The sequence below is a fragment of the Bubalus bubalis genome, chromosome X (genome assembly GCF_019923935.1).
Source record: "Bubalus bubalis isolate 160015118507 breed Murrah chromosome X, NDDB_SH_1, whole genome shotgun sequence".
NCBI lineage: Eukaryota > Metazoa > Chordata > Mammalia > Artiodactyla > Bovidae > Bubalus > Bubalus bubalis.
The window spans coordinates 21,665,056-21,678,924 of NC_059181.1; positions in this window are offsets into that span (position 1 = coordinate 21,665,056).

Here is a 13,869-nt window from a genome sequence, read left to right on the forward strand (position 1 = left end):
TATACATTAAAAAAAATTCTTTATAACTCAGTACAGATTTTTTCCTGTTAAAATACTGAGGCTCTTCACTGGATGGAGACTGACTGATACACAATTCAAAGAGCACCCAGTCTTTATAACAGAACAGGTCCTTGGAAACCCTCTGAAGAGTCAGATTGCCACAAAAGGCCTCTGGCCATTCACACAGCTGAATTTCTTTTTTTCTTACCAAACACAAAGTCCTCAGCAATCTTTGAATGAATTGGCAAAGTCATGAGACTTAAAATCTATGTAGTTACTTGTGGCATCCAGTAATGCACACTCAACATGATGTGTGCAAATCTGGGACTCTGTGCCAGCCGGCTCCAAATTGATACTCCCATGCCCCACAGGGGACACAGATGCCTTACAACCTGTCTTCAGTGAGAATATGCTTGATGGTGGTACTAGGAGCCTCCAAGAGCCTCAGCTGCTCCCTGGCTCCCACCCCTCCCTATCCCTGGGCTTCCACTCCAGTACTGGGCTGGCCTCATCCTGGTGGTGGCCACAAAAGGTGGCCACTTTTGTGAGGTGATGGGTATGCCTCCTCCCAACTCAGGGAGGAGGCATACCCACCCCTCTCTATCCCTGGGCTTCTGCTGCAGTACTGGGCTGGCCTCATCCTGGCTTGGTGCCAAATCCCTTGCCAGCTTCCTTTCCTGAAGAGCTGGAGCCTGGTCTTTCCACTTGCTCAGACTCCACCTCAATCTCAATCAACTTCCCTGGAAAGAAAAATTACAACCCAGAGGTTCCTGCTGCTAAGACCCTACCAACTCTCTAATCTCTCCAGGTACAATGGCAGTTCAACTCTTAACAGAGATTTATAAAAGCCTAAGATAATGACTCTGATTCCTAAGAATCTGCCTGCCAGTGCAGGAAATGCAGCAGACATGTGTTAGATCCCTGGGTCGGGAAGATTCCCTGAAGGGCATGGCAACCCACTCCAGTATTCTTGCCTGGAGAATCCCATGGACAGAGGAGTGTGGTGGGCTGCAGTCCACAGAGTCACAAAGAGTTGGACATGACTGAGCACACACACATGCAAGACACTGACTCTCCAGCTGGGTCAATCCATTAAGGGCCCTCAGGTCTCTGTTTAGCTTTGAGCAGGAAAGGACAGAGGCAGAGGCCCAGTGGGCCTGCCAACTGGAAACACACAGTTTATAACACACTCCTTTGCTCAGTTTCCCCTTCAAATCAAAGATGCATATTTGGAGCCACTAAGATCTGTAGGGTGGGGCCATGGAAAAATTATGGATCATCTATGATCCATGCTGTTAAAAGACTGCTTTCGGGGAATATGATGTGACTCTGGCAAGTTTTTACTGGAGTAATTTTAGCACAAGCAAACACTGAATGAGGAGGCATTGTCCTGGGAAGAGATCCAGTCCCAAACACAATCTTACGGTAACTGAGAAGCAATGCTCATCTCACCCAAAAGATCTCCTCATCCCACACTTAGCTCAGACAGACAGCCAATGCTATCATATTTCTGTTTACTTCCTACATCCCCAAAGACTTTGAGGGAAAAGCTTGGAAGGACCTTCAAGAGCTGTCTCAAATTTCCCTTTTGTTTCCTTATAATCTGATCAACCATACTGCCTGTTTTGTACATTTCCCCCCTCCAGAACACAGCCATGCATATTCATTAACATAATGTCTGTAGCTCCTTTCTGACTAAAAGGGCAGAGTAGAGTAGTCCCAACAGAGACCATGTGGCCCACGGTACAAAAATAGTCACTATCTGGCCCTTACAGAAAAAGTTTGCCAACTCCTATTTATCATCACTTTGGAATATATATTCACTATGTGAGGCAATATATTCACTATGTGAGTGTGTTAACTAACTTGACTGTGGTAATCATTTCACAGTATAAACATGTATCAAATCATCATATTGTATACCTTAAGTATATACAATTTTGTCAATTATACTTCAATAAAACTACAACACATAGGAATTAGTTTATTTAGTTCACTAAAGCTGTGCTGCTGTTTTAGGATCACGGTGTGGGACATATAAAGTCAAAGGCATGGCAATAGCTGACCACATCTGAAACCCTACAAATTATTACTTGTCATTAGTATTTCCTAGAAATCAGAGATTGCATTGCATGTACCTTGTTAGAGTACTATAAAGTATGCTAACATGTTATTTCCTACACTCTTTCACAACCACAGGGCTTCCCTGGTGGCTCAAACAGTAAAGAATCCCCCTGCATTGTGGGAGACCTGGGTTCGATCCCTGGGTTGGGAAGATCCCCTGGAGGAGGGCATGGCAACCCACTCTAGTATTGTTGCTTGGTTCACAATCATAATACATATTTATTATTCTATTTTTAGAGATAAGAAATTAGAACAGTTAAGTAACTTGAACAACTTTATATAGGTAGTTAAGTAGTGAAAGCAGGTTACAAAATCTTAAGGTAACCCATTCTCAAATCTCTTTTTCCCAGTTTTAATGAGATATAATTGAGATCTAGTGCTATGTAAGTCTGAGGTATATAGCACAATGACTTGACTTACATTCATTATGAAATGATGACCACAATAAGTTTAGTGAACATCCATCATGTCTACTGTTACAAAATTTTAGAAATAGAAAAAAAAATTCTTTGTGATGAGAACTCTCAAAACCACTTTTATGTACAATACACAGGAGTATTATTTACATTTATCATGGTGTACATTACATCTCTATTATGTATTTATCTTATACCTTGAAGTTTATATCTTTTGATTGCCCTCATCCAATTCCTGCTCCCTCAGCCCCGTCACAAATCTGATCTCTTTTTCTATGAGTTCCTTTGTTTGTTTTTGAAGTATAATTGATGTACACTATGTTAGTTCCTGGTACACAACACAGTAATTCAGTATTTCCATATATTTCAAAATGATCACCATGATAAGTCTAACTACTGTCACCAAATATATTACAGAATTACTGACTGTATTACCCATACTGTACATTCCATACCCATAACTGATTTATTTTTCAACTAGAAGTTTGTACGGCTTAAACACCCTCACCTATTTTTCTCCTCTTCCATCCCCTCTGCTCTGGTAACCACCTGCTTGTTCTTTGTATCTATGACTCTGTTTCTTAGTTATGTCTGCCCATTTGTTTTGTTTAAGATTCCATATATAACAGAAATCATATGGTATTTGTCTTTCTCTGTATGATTTATTTCACTGAGCATATAGCCTCTAGGTCCACGCATGTTGTTGCAAATGACAATATTGCATTCTTTTTTATGGCTAAGTGATATTCCATTGTGTGTATGTGTGAGTATATATGCACACATGCATTTTCCTTTGCCATTCATCTATTGATGGGCACTGAGGTTGTTTCCACATCTTGGCTATTGTAAATAATGATGCTGTTAACATAGGGGTGCATAAATCTTTTCAAATTAGTGTCTTCATTTTCTTTGGATAAATACTCAGGAGTGGAATTGCTGGATCAAATGGGAGTTCTGTTTTCAATTTTCTGAGGCATATCTGTACTGGAGATTTATAGTCTCAACAACAGTGTATAAGGATTGTCTTTTTTCCACAGGATCACCAACACTTGTTATTTGTTATCTTTGGACTTCCCTGGTGGCTCAGATGGTAAAGTGTCTGCCTACAATGTGGGAGACCTGGGTTTGATCCCTGGGTTGGGAAGATCCTCCGGAGAAGGAAATGAGAACCCACTTGAGTACTCTTGCCTGGAAAATCCCATGGACAGAGGAGCGTGGTAGCTTACAGTCCATGGGGTCGCAGAGAGTCCGACACGACTGAGCGACTTCACTTTCACTTTATTGATAATAACCATTCTGACAGGTGTGAGGTGATATCTCATTGTGGCTTTGCTTTGCATTTCCCTGGTGATTAATGGTGTTGAACATTTTTCATATGCCTGTTGGCCACCTGTGTATCTTCTCTGGAAAAATTTCTATTCAGACCCTCTGCCCATTTTTTCATCAGGTTGTTTTCTAACACTGAGTTGTATGAGTTATCAGATAAATTGTTTGCAAATATCTTGGCCTTTTTTGTTGATAGTTTCCTTCACTGTGCAAGAGGTTCTGTAGTTTGACGTAGTTGCTTTATTTTCTTGGACTCCAAAATCACTGCAGACAGTGAATGCAGCCATGAAATTAAAAGACATTTGCCCCTTGGAAGAAACTCTACAACAAACCTAGGCACCACATTAAAAAGCAGAGACATCACTTTGCTAATAAAGGTCCATATAGTCAAAGCCATTGTTTTTCCCATAGTCATGTATGAATGTGAGGGACCATAAAGAACGCTGAGTGCTGAAGAATTGATTCTTTCAAACTTTGGTGCTGGAGAAGACTCTTGAGAGTTCCTTGAACAGCAAGGAGATCAAACCAGTCAATCATAAAGGAAATCAACCCAGAATATTCATTGGAAGGACTGATGCTGGAGCTCCAATACTTTGGCCACCTGATGTAAAGAGCCAACTCATTGGAAAAGACCCTGATGCTGGGAAGATTGAATGCAAGAGGAGAAGAGGGTGACAGAGGATGAGATGGTTGGGTGGCATCACCAATTCAATGGACATGAGTTTGAGCAAGCTCCAGGAGCTAGTGAAGGACAGGGAAGCCTGGTATGCTGCAGCCCATGGGGTCACAAAGAGCAACTGAACAACAACAACAGTCCCATTTGTTTATTTTTTTAAATTTTATTTTATTTTTAAACTTTACATAACTGTATTAGTTATTTTTCATTTTTCTTCCCTTACCTGAGAAGACACAGTCAAAAAGCTACTACTAAGAGCAATGTTAAGAGGATAGTGTCTATATTTTCTTTTAGAAGTTTTATGGCTTCAGGTCTTACATTTTAAGTCATTCATCCATTCTGAATTTATTTTTGTGCATGGTGTGAGAAAGTAATTCAGTTTTATTATTTTGTATGCAGCTCTCCAGTTTTCCCAACATCGTTTAGTGAAGAGGCTATCTTTCCCTCACTGTATATTCTAGCCTCCTCTGTCATAGATCTTCTCAAACCTTAATGTACATAGGAATTATCTGGTGGACCTTATTCAAATGCAGATTCTGATTGAGGAAGACTAGGATGGAGTCAGATTTGGCCTCTTTAACAAGTTCTCAGGTGACATTGTTGGTTTGTCTACCAGACTGAGTAGCAAGGCATTATATCAGAGTACACCATGCTGACCTGCTTTAATTGGAGAAATTCCATCCTTCCAGATAGATCAAAGCCTGAGTGACAAGATCAGTGACTACAATTGGAAGGACTGATTTAATAACTGCAGCAGTAAGAATAGCTAACATTTATTGGCATGCTATTATGTGCACATAATGTGAATTATCTCATTTTACCCTCACAACCCCCCTAAGAAATAAATATCATTTTTAACTCCATTTTACAAGATAAAACTGAAGCACAGAGAAGTTAAGTAATTTACCCAATGTCATACAAATAGTAAGTAGAAGAGGTGAAACTCAGATTTCAAGTCTCTGCTCATGATCAGTACACTCTTTTGGGTCTTACTGCATATGTCTGGCTACATAATAGTGATGATTGTTGATCACATCTGTGGGTGGGTATCAGCCCCTGTCTTTCCCTCACACTCCTACCTGGACTCACCAAAAGGTGGCTCCTCCTTAGGTCCTGATCATGGCATGAACTTTACCACCAACCTTGGCTCACCTCCTTCCACTGGGGCTGGAATTAGCCTTGCTGTCATTGAGATAGTATCATGTACCACATGGGCTTGGCCTCACGTAAGCCCCACCCCATGCTGCAACAGTCTACACAATCAACTTTCATCCTATTTCCTTCTGTCCAATATTTCCATTTTACATCAGCAACAAAATCCCACCCTGAAACATAGCCTCCTTGGGTGGGATCCTGACACTTCACCAATTACTTGTTACTGCTGCTGCTGCTTCTGCTAAGTCACTTCAGTCATGTCTGACTCTGTGCAACCCCAGAGACAGCAGCCCACCAGGCTCCACCATCCCCGGGATACTGAGAACTAGATAATCTCAAAGGCTCTCTGCCTGGCAACTTGCCTGAAACACAGTAGCCTCTTAGACTGCTGTACTGCCAGCTGCAAAATTACAGCTACGGTATTAGAAGACCTTTGTCTACCATGGAACTGGACCTGGTCTGATAAGCATGCTTTTTGGACACTGCATATTAGAAAGGCTGATTCTCTTTTGGAGTCATCCTCAATGACCAAGCGAGTTTCCCTCACCTCCACCCCACTTCCTCTCAGCTTCTTCCCCTTCCCACTGGTCCATCTGTGAGGACCCCAGTCTGCTGGAGCTAATACATAAAAATCTCAAAAGTTTCCAGGTTTTGACTCACAGCTGCCATCCAAAAAATCTGTGTCATTCCAAGTAGAGACTATTCAGATCAGACAGTCTAGAAAATACCACTTGATGTTCTCCCTGAATGATCTTTAAATAGCCCCACACGTCAATTAATTTTCTGCCATACTTCACTGGGGTTGTAATCCTTTTCAGCAAATTGAGACAGAGACTCCATAATGAGAACAAAACTACATCAAACACCATTTCGGCAAAAATTGAAAAATCAAAAGTGATAATATTTCTGAAGCAATGGCTTTGTTGAAAAGAGTAAATGCCATCAAATGCATCTATTTTCCTGTCAAGTACTATAATGAGACTGACAGAAAAACAAGATGCCAAAGTAATCCACCCTTGAATGCTGTTGCCTTTTCTTCCATCAATTTTCTATGCCTGTCATTTAGGGATATCCATAAACTCCCAAAAAGAAGCTTTAGCATTTGTTAACATTGTCATTTGTGTTTCTCTTCCCCTACAGTGATTCGTACTAAAGACTTAAGTCACCTGCTATCTCCTTCAATGGTAATGCACACTGCAAAGAATTGAGCATAAGCCCTTGCCCCAAATCCTTAGTCTGAATGGTTTTATCAACTACAAGCAGTCCTGAAGCCCAGAAGGAAGGCAATAAAAACTACTGTCACACTGGATTGCCTTTTTTATCCCAGATTATCACAACTGAATATGTTTATTGGAAATGGTTTCCATGTCTTGCCTTCCCCAGATTTCCCCAGCCTATTGTTAATTGCCCTTGTGTGTAGTCAGGAAATGTTTGTGTTTGCTTCGTGGAGCTCAGGAGTTAGCCGGGTCAACTTGGGAAAATAACAAATGCTTTGTGCCTCGGTTTTCTCACGTGTAAAGTGTATTGCCTTTAGAGGGGAAAATTAGATGATAAAATTAAATAACATAAGAAGGGAAACAAGGTGTTTAGAAACCTCAAAATCATGTAGTTCCACATGTTATTTAATAATTTACTGAGATACAAGTCCATACCATGCTGTTTGTGGTCCAGTGGTTAAGACTCTGCCTTCTAATGCTGGGGGTGTGGTCTCAATCCCTGGTCAGGGAACTAAGGTCCCACATGCCATGGGGTGTGGCAAAAAAAAAAAAAAAGAAATTAATGGTTTTTAATATATGTAGAGAGTTTCAAAACCATCACAACTGAATTTTAGAATATTTTGTCACTCAAAAAGAACCTCTGTAGCAGTCACTCCCCATTATCCCTCCCATCTCACTTGCAAGTTCACCTCACCTTCTGCTGCCATCCTCAGCCCTAGAAAACCACTCATCGACTTTCTCTACATGTATTTACCTCTTCTAAACATTTCATATAAATGGAATAATAAAGTAAGTGGCCTTTTGAGACTGGCTTCTTTTCCCATAATGCTTTCAAAGACCATCTACATTATACCATTTATCAGTATCTCACTCATTTTTTATTGCTGAATAGTATTCCATTATATGGATATAACATTTTGTTTATCCACCCACCAGCTGATGAACATTAGGGTTATTTTCACTTTCTGATTACTATGAATAATACTGTTCACATCTATGTACAAGTTTGTGTGAACACATTTCCATTTCTTTTGGATAGATACTCAAGAGGGAAAATGCTGGGTCATATGGTAATTTATTTTTAAGGTGGTTTTAGGTTAAGCATTTTGAAAAACTGCAAAAATGTTTTCCAAAATGATTGTACTATTTTACATTCCTATTAACAATGCCTGAGAATTCAAATTTCTCCTTTTACATCCTCACCAATACTTGCTATTATGTATCTTTTTTATTTTAGCCATCCTAGTTGGTGTGAAGTGCTATCTTATTGTGGATTTGATTTCTATTATCCTTATGACTAAAAATTTTGAGCATGTCTTCAGGTGTGTATATCCTGTGGTTAGCTGAAAACTTTTTCAGAACTCCATTTTAGTTTATCTGTAGTGCTTTTTAAAATTTTACTAAGATTGTTTGCAGCATCATGTAAGTTTCACATGTACAACATTATATTTGGACTTCTGTATACACTTACTTGTGGTGCTTTTGAGTATATATATTTGTATGGCTGTTCAGTGGTTGTTCCAGATATTGCTTTATCTATAACTTATCATAGTATACTGGTATCACTGATGAAATTTAGAAACCTTACCTTTCTGTATGTCTCTTTACTCTCCCCTATAACTGCTTTAACTATTGGTATTTTCTCTAAACACATTTAAAATCATATTGGACGTTGTTATAATTTTGGTTCAATTGTCAAAAAAAAAAAATTTAGAAAACTCCAGAAGAAAAGGATACTCTTGTATTTACCTATATTTTTGCTTATTGTTTTCTTTCCTCCTTCCTGACATTCCAAAGTTCCTTCTGTTATCATTCCCTTTCCATTTAGAAAAAGTGCTTTAGCCATTATTTTAGGTTAAATCTCCTAGCAAAAACTTTTCTTAGTTTCCCTTCACTTGAGAATACCTAGATCTAATTTTCATTTCTGAAGATATTTTCTCTGGATATGGAATTCTGGGTTGATCATTCTTTCCTTTCAGCATTTGAAAAATATTATGCATCTTCCTTCTGGCTCCATTTGAACTGGAATTCCCCCTAGAAAATGTGTCCTTTCTATCTGCTGTTTATTAAGAGTTTTCTATTGTCCTTAGATTACAGAAGTTTGATCTTGATGTGTCATGGCATGGATTTCCTTGGGATTATTATGTTTTGGGTTTACTTATTTTCTTGAATCTGTAGGTTTATACCTTTTGTGCAATGGGAGATTTCCAGTCCTTATTCTATTACATAATTGCTCATACCTATATTTGTTGTCCTCTTCTGGAACTCCAATGATATGAATATTCAAATTTTTATACTGTCCACAGGTTTCTGAAGCTCTATTAATTTTGTCTCCATCTATTTTCTCCAGCTTATTAAGACTGGGTAGTGTTTAATGTTATGTCTTCAAGTTCCCTGCTTTATTACTATCTCTTTTCTATTCATTTTTTAAAATTTATTTATTTTACCGATGCAGGAATTTTGAGTATTGTATTTTTCAGTTCTAAAATATCTATTTGATTCCTCTTTGTATCTTCTTATTCTTGCTAGGAATTTTCTTCTCATTTGCTTCAAGTATGCTTATAACTGCTCACTAAAGCTCTTTCCCCCCCCCCCAAAGAATGGTTGCATGCAAATTCTTTTCATATAATTTCAATGTCTGTTTCTTTTCAGTGTTGGCATCTATTTTTTCCCCCTAATTCAAGCTGAGACTGTTTCGGTTCTCAAGAGGATGAGTGATTTTTCAACTCTTAGACATTTTGTATATCATGAGACTTTGGATATTATTTATTTTTTTTTTCGGATATTATTTAAATCTTTGTTTTAGCAGACCGCCAATGACACTATGCTGGTGTGGCAAGTTGAGCCCTGCTTCATTACTTCCAGGCAGGTGTGAAGTCCTGTCTCCCTATTTGGACATCTCATGCACTGTGGAGAAAGTGAGGTATGCCTCATTACTGGTAGGTGAGGGTGGAAGTCCAGGCTCCCCATGTGTGTCATGGGTTTCCAGTGACATGATGGGGGGGGGGGGGATGCAGAAAGAATCTCATTCCCTCTGGCCAGTGTTTAAAACATAGACTAAGAGTCTTGGTCTCCTTGGACCCACCCCAGTAGTGGAGGAAGTGTATCTCATTACCAATGGATGAGGATGGAAATTTAGGCTTTACTCTTGGCCTTTGTTGATGGAGCCAGAAGTACACTGTGGTTACTATCAAAAAGACTTTTTCCCCAGCTGCTCATTTCCTGGTCATTTGGCTAAAAAACAAACAAACAAAACATTCCCACTCCCAAACAAAACAAAATGAAACAAACAAAAAAGTTTTTCTTGGAACTTTTTTTTTTTTATTGTGCTTGTTTCTGGGTTGCAGACTCCTCCAGCATAGAATACAAGATATAAGGGAGAAAAAAGCAAACTCCAAGAACTCACCATTTTGTCATTCCTCAAATCATTCCTTAGTTGGTCTGCTTTCTCTCCAGAATTCAGAGACTTATTGTTTGTCTTACATGTAAAATAAAAGAGGAGGAATAGGGAGGTGTGTCTACACCACCTTGTCCAGAATCAGAAGTCTTCCCTTATTCTTTTTATAATGTGGCCACTAGAAAATATAAAATTGTATCTGTGACTCCCATCATCCTTCCAGTGGAGACAGCCACTGTAGACCTTAGCTTTCTCACTTGCAAATGAGAGGGTTATAAGAGATGCTCTCCACAGTCAGTCCTTTCCACCTCTAAAATCCCATGATTCTAAGGATTCTTGTGGTTCTGTATATAATGCAAATAATGTAGATAATGCTGTTGTTCTTTCCATTTACCTCCACTGTAGATATCAGAATTGAAACAGTCCTGGAAAGCCCTTCAAATGCCTTAAAATAGAGCCAAGGGATTAACTGAAGGTTATTATTATTTTTAAAATGAATGCCAATATGTTAAATTTCCATAGGAAATAGTTGGTAAGCAAGAATTCCTCCAAAGGCGCTTATTGCAGGTGCTAATCAGCTTACAATATTTTTTCTTTACTGTTTGTGCTGAAAGAAGAATTAATTACCTCCATAGCCTCACTTCATATACCTAAATAATGCATTCCCTCACTCTGTGGAAAATAAACTAAATTTGATAGAGAAAGGCTTAATGGGCAGCTAAAAATAGCACTGTAATCTCCTTGAAAGAACTCCCAGCACTCTCTCTCTTTTAGAAAGACTTTCCTTTTCTAAAACAGCTAATGAATGGTTCTTGTTTCCTTGTGATTCTCTCCCTCATCCTATCCTCCCACACATTTTGAAAGACTATTAAAATGCATTTTCTTACAATATTCATGATAAGCCATCTTCTCGAAATCCACTGGATCATTCAGAGAACAATCCCAGTAACTTGCCCCGGAAATCCTAGTTTCCTAGACTCCTTATTTAAACATTGTGACACTGCTTTTCAGACTTTCAGTACGAGATATACAGTTCTCTCCCCAACCCTGCAAAGCTCCCCAGGCATCCAGCCATGTCTCATCCCAATTTCTTTCTGTGAAATATGTGTTTCTCCATCACTCCACAAAAAGGGACTTCTTGAAAGTTATTGCTAATTTCCTTCTCCCAAATTCAGTAGTCTATTTACCTCCTGTCCTCTATGAAGCATTTTACACTATTTCCCAGGCCTCGTCAACATGTTCTCCTGCCTTCTGTCCTATTATCATGCTTTCTTTGGATTCTCTTGAAGTTCTCTTGCTTCTTCACTGGGCTTTCCGTCCTCCTAGTCTCATTATCTAACTATATGAATTCTGATGCCTAAAGGTATTTGTAAACCTGTCTTTCATTACTCTATTTCTTGGGAAGAATAGCTAAGTTATTTACCATAACCTGCATGAACTTGACTATATTCTATAACATCTACCAGTTTCAGTGTTTCCACATGAAAGAGGAGGAAAATACCTACTACGAATTTGCTATGATGTAATACATTTTAAGTGTTTCATATACAGTGGGACTAAAAAATATTAGCTTCTTGGATCTCTTTTCCTTCTAGCTATTATTTTCTATGAATTACTACTGCCACAGTCTGTTCACATCTCAGTCCAGTGTACTTAAAGTACCACAAACACAGTCCTATCCTTTACTTCACTGCATCTTGCTTTCACCATATGGACCTGCTTCCCTAATTAATACTGACAGTGTCATATGACTCCTTCACTTTAGGTGCACTCCTTTTTAAACCATATTAAATTGAAACTCATTTGAATGTTTTTATGGCCCCTGAGAGTTCCCTTCTCCTGATCCAAACTATCTTTCTCCAATTCCCCTTTTTCTTAACCTGAGTCTTATGTCCTAGTCCTTCAGGCCACCTTCATTATTTTCCCAAGGCCACACTGGTTTCGTCCCCTGAAACTCAAAACATCTTTTGATCTTTAGTTCCACCCTCAGAGTGGCAGATCAGACCTACATCCTTTACAGGACTTTGTCTCAACTTTCAGTCTCCCAGACCTTCTTGCTTGCCATCATGAGCAATAACTGAATTATCTATATTTGCTACTGTGCTAGATGACTGCTTCTATTAATAGTTTGCAGGGTTTCACATACCAATAACAATTGAAAACCAAATCTAACTTCTGGTACTAGTTTAATACTTTCTGCCCAAGTAAAGACCCTTAAAAATCATTTGTGACTCTCATTTCCTTTCTAAAAGGATATTTTACAAAAGAAAATCAGAGGGTACAATGCTAGAATAAAAAAGTTTAAATTGAATAAATTTAGATTTATGAAAAAATTTAATGCCCTTATTTTTGTTTTCATTTGGATATGAACCAGAGAAAACTGTCAGGGAAATTCTTGAACAGGCATTTGAGAATCTTTCTATAAATCTAAAATTATTCCCATAAAAAGTTTAATGAAAATACTGAGAAGAGGTTCCACTGGTAAATTCCTTTGATAAATTTGGGTTAAACAAGGCCCAATTGCTGTACACTTGAAACTAACACAACATTGTAAATCAACTACACTTCAATAAAAATTCAAAAAAATAAAAAAACAATGCCCAACTGAGTTTCTCAACTCCTGTAATCATCAGAGCTTCTGAGATACCTAATACATACTGTGACTCTAAGAAGATACAAGGTGCTATATTTCCCAAATATATTTGGCCAGTAACCTTTCTTTTTTCTTTAAAAGGCATCTTTGCAGGAGAAATACTGAAACAGAGAAGCCTTTTCCCAATGTATCACAGACTTGTACCTGATATGCAACCATGTTCAAATCTTAATCAGCAACTTTGGCTTGAAGAGAGATCATACCATGAACATTTAATTGGCAGAACACGAAACTACAGGGTAATATGACGGATGAGAGAATTACCATTAAAACTGCATTTACTATTCTGCTTCAATTGCCCAAAGTTAACAGGACAAATATTAAAGGATAAATATTTAGTGCATTTTAGTCAAACAAGGGGAAAAAAAATCAACCATGTAAGTACGGGATGAGGAAGAAGAGACTTAAGTGTCCATAATGTGCCTATGAGCAGTTACGTGTCTTGAGTTTGTAGGTCATGGTCAGTGAAGAGGATCTAACGGGAAAGGTTAGGTCATTTCTTTGTTTAGTTTACGGCTACATCTTAAAAGGTCCACAATGAATCCTTTCCAAAGGAGAAGGAACAAGATGAGAGGCATTTTGGAAACTACATCATATCTAGAAATGTTGAAAATACTAGAAATTTTACCCTGTTGAATAGGAAAATTAAGGGGATTTGAGAGTGGCCATTAAGTATAAAAGGATACAATGAAAATTCAGGTGGCTTTTACACTGCATCTAATTAACTGCTTTTACATAGCCTTACTGGCACCCCACTCCAGTACTCTTGCCTGGAAAATCCATGGATGGAGGAGCCTGGCAGACTGCAGTCCATGGGGTCGCTAGGAGTCAGACACAACTGAGCGACTTCACCTTCACTTTCCTCTTTCATGCACTGGAGAAGGAAATGGCAACCCACTCCAGTA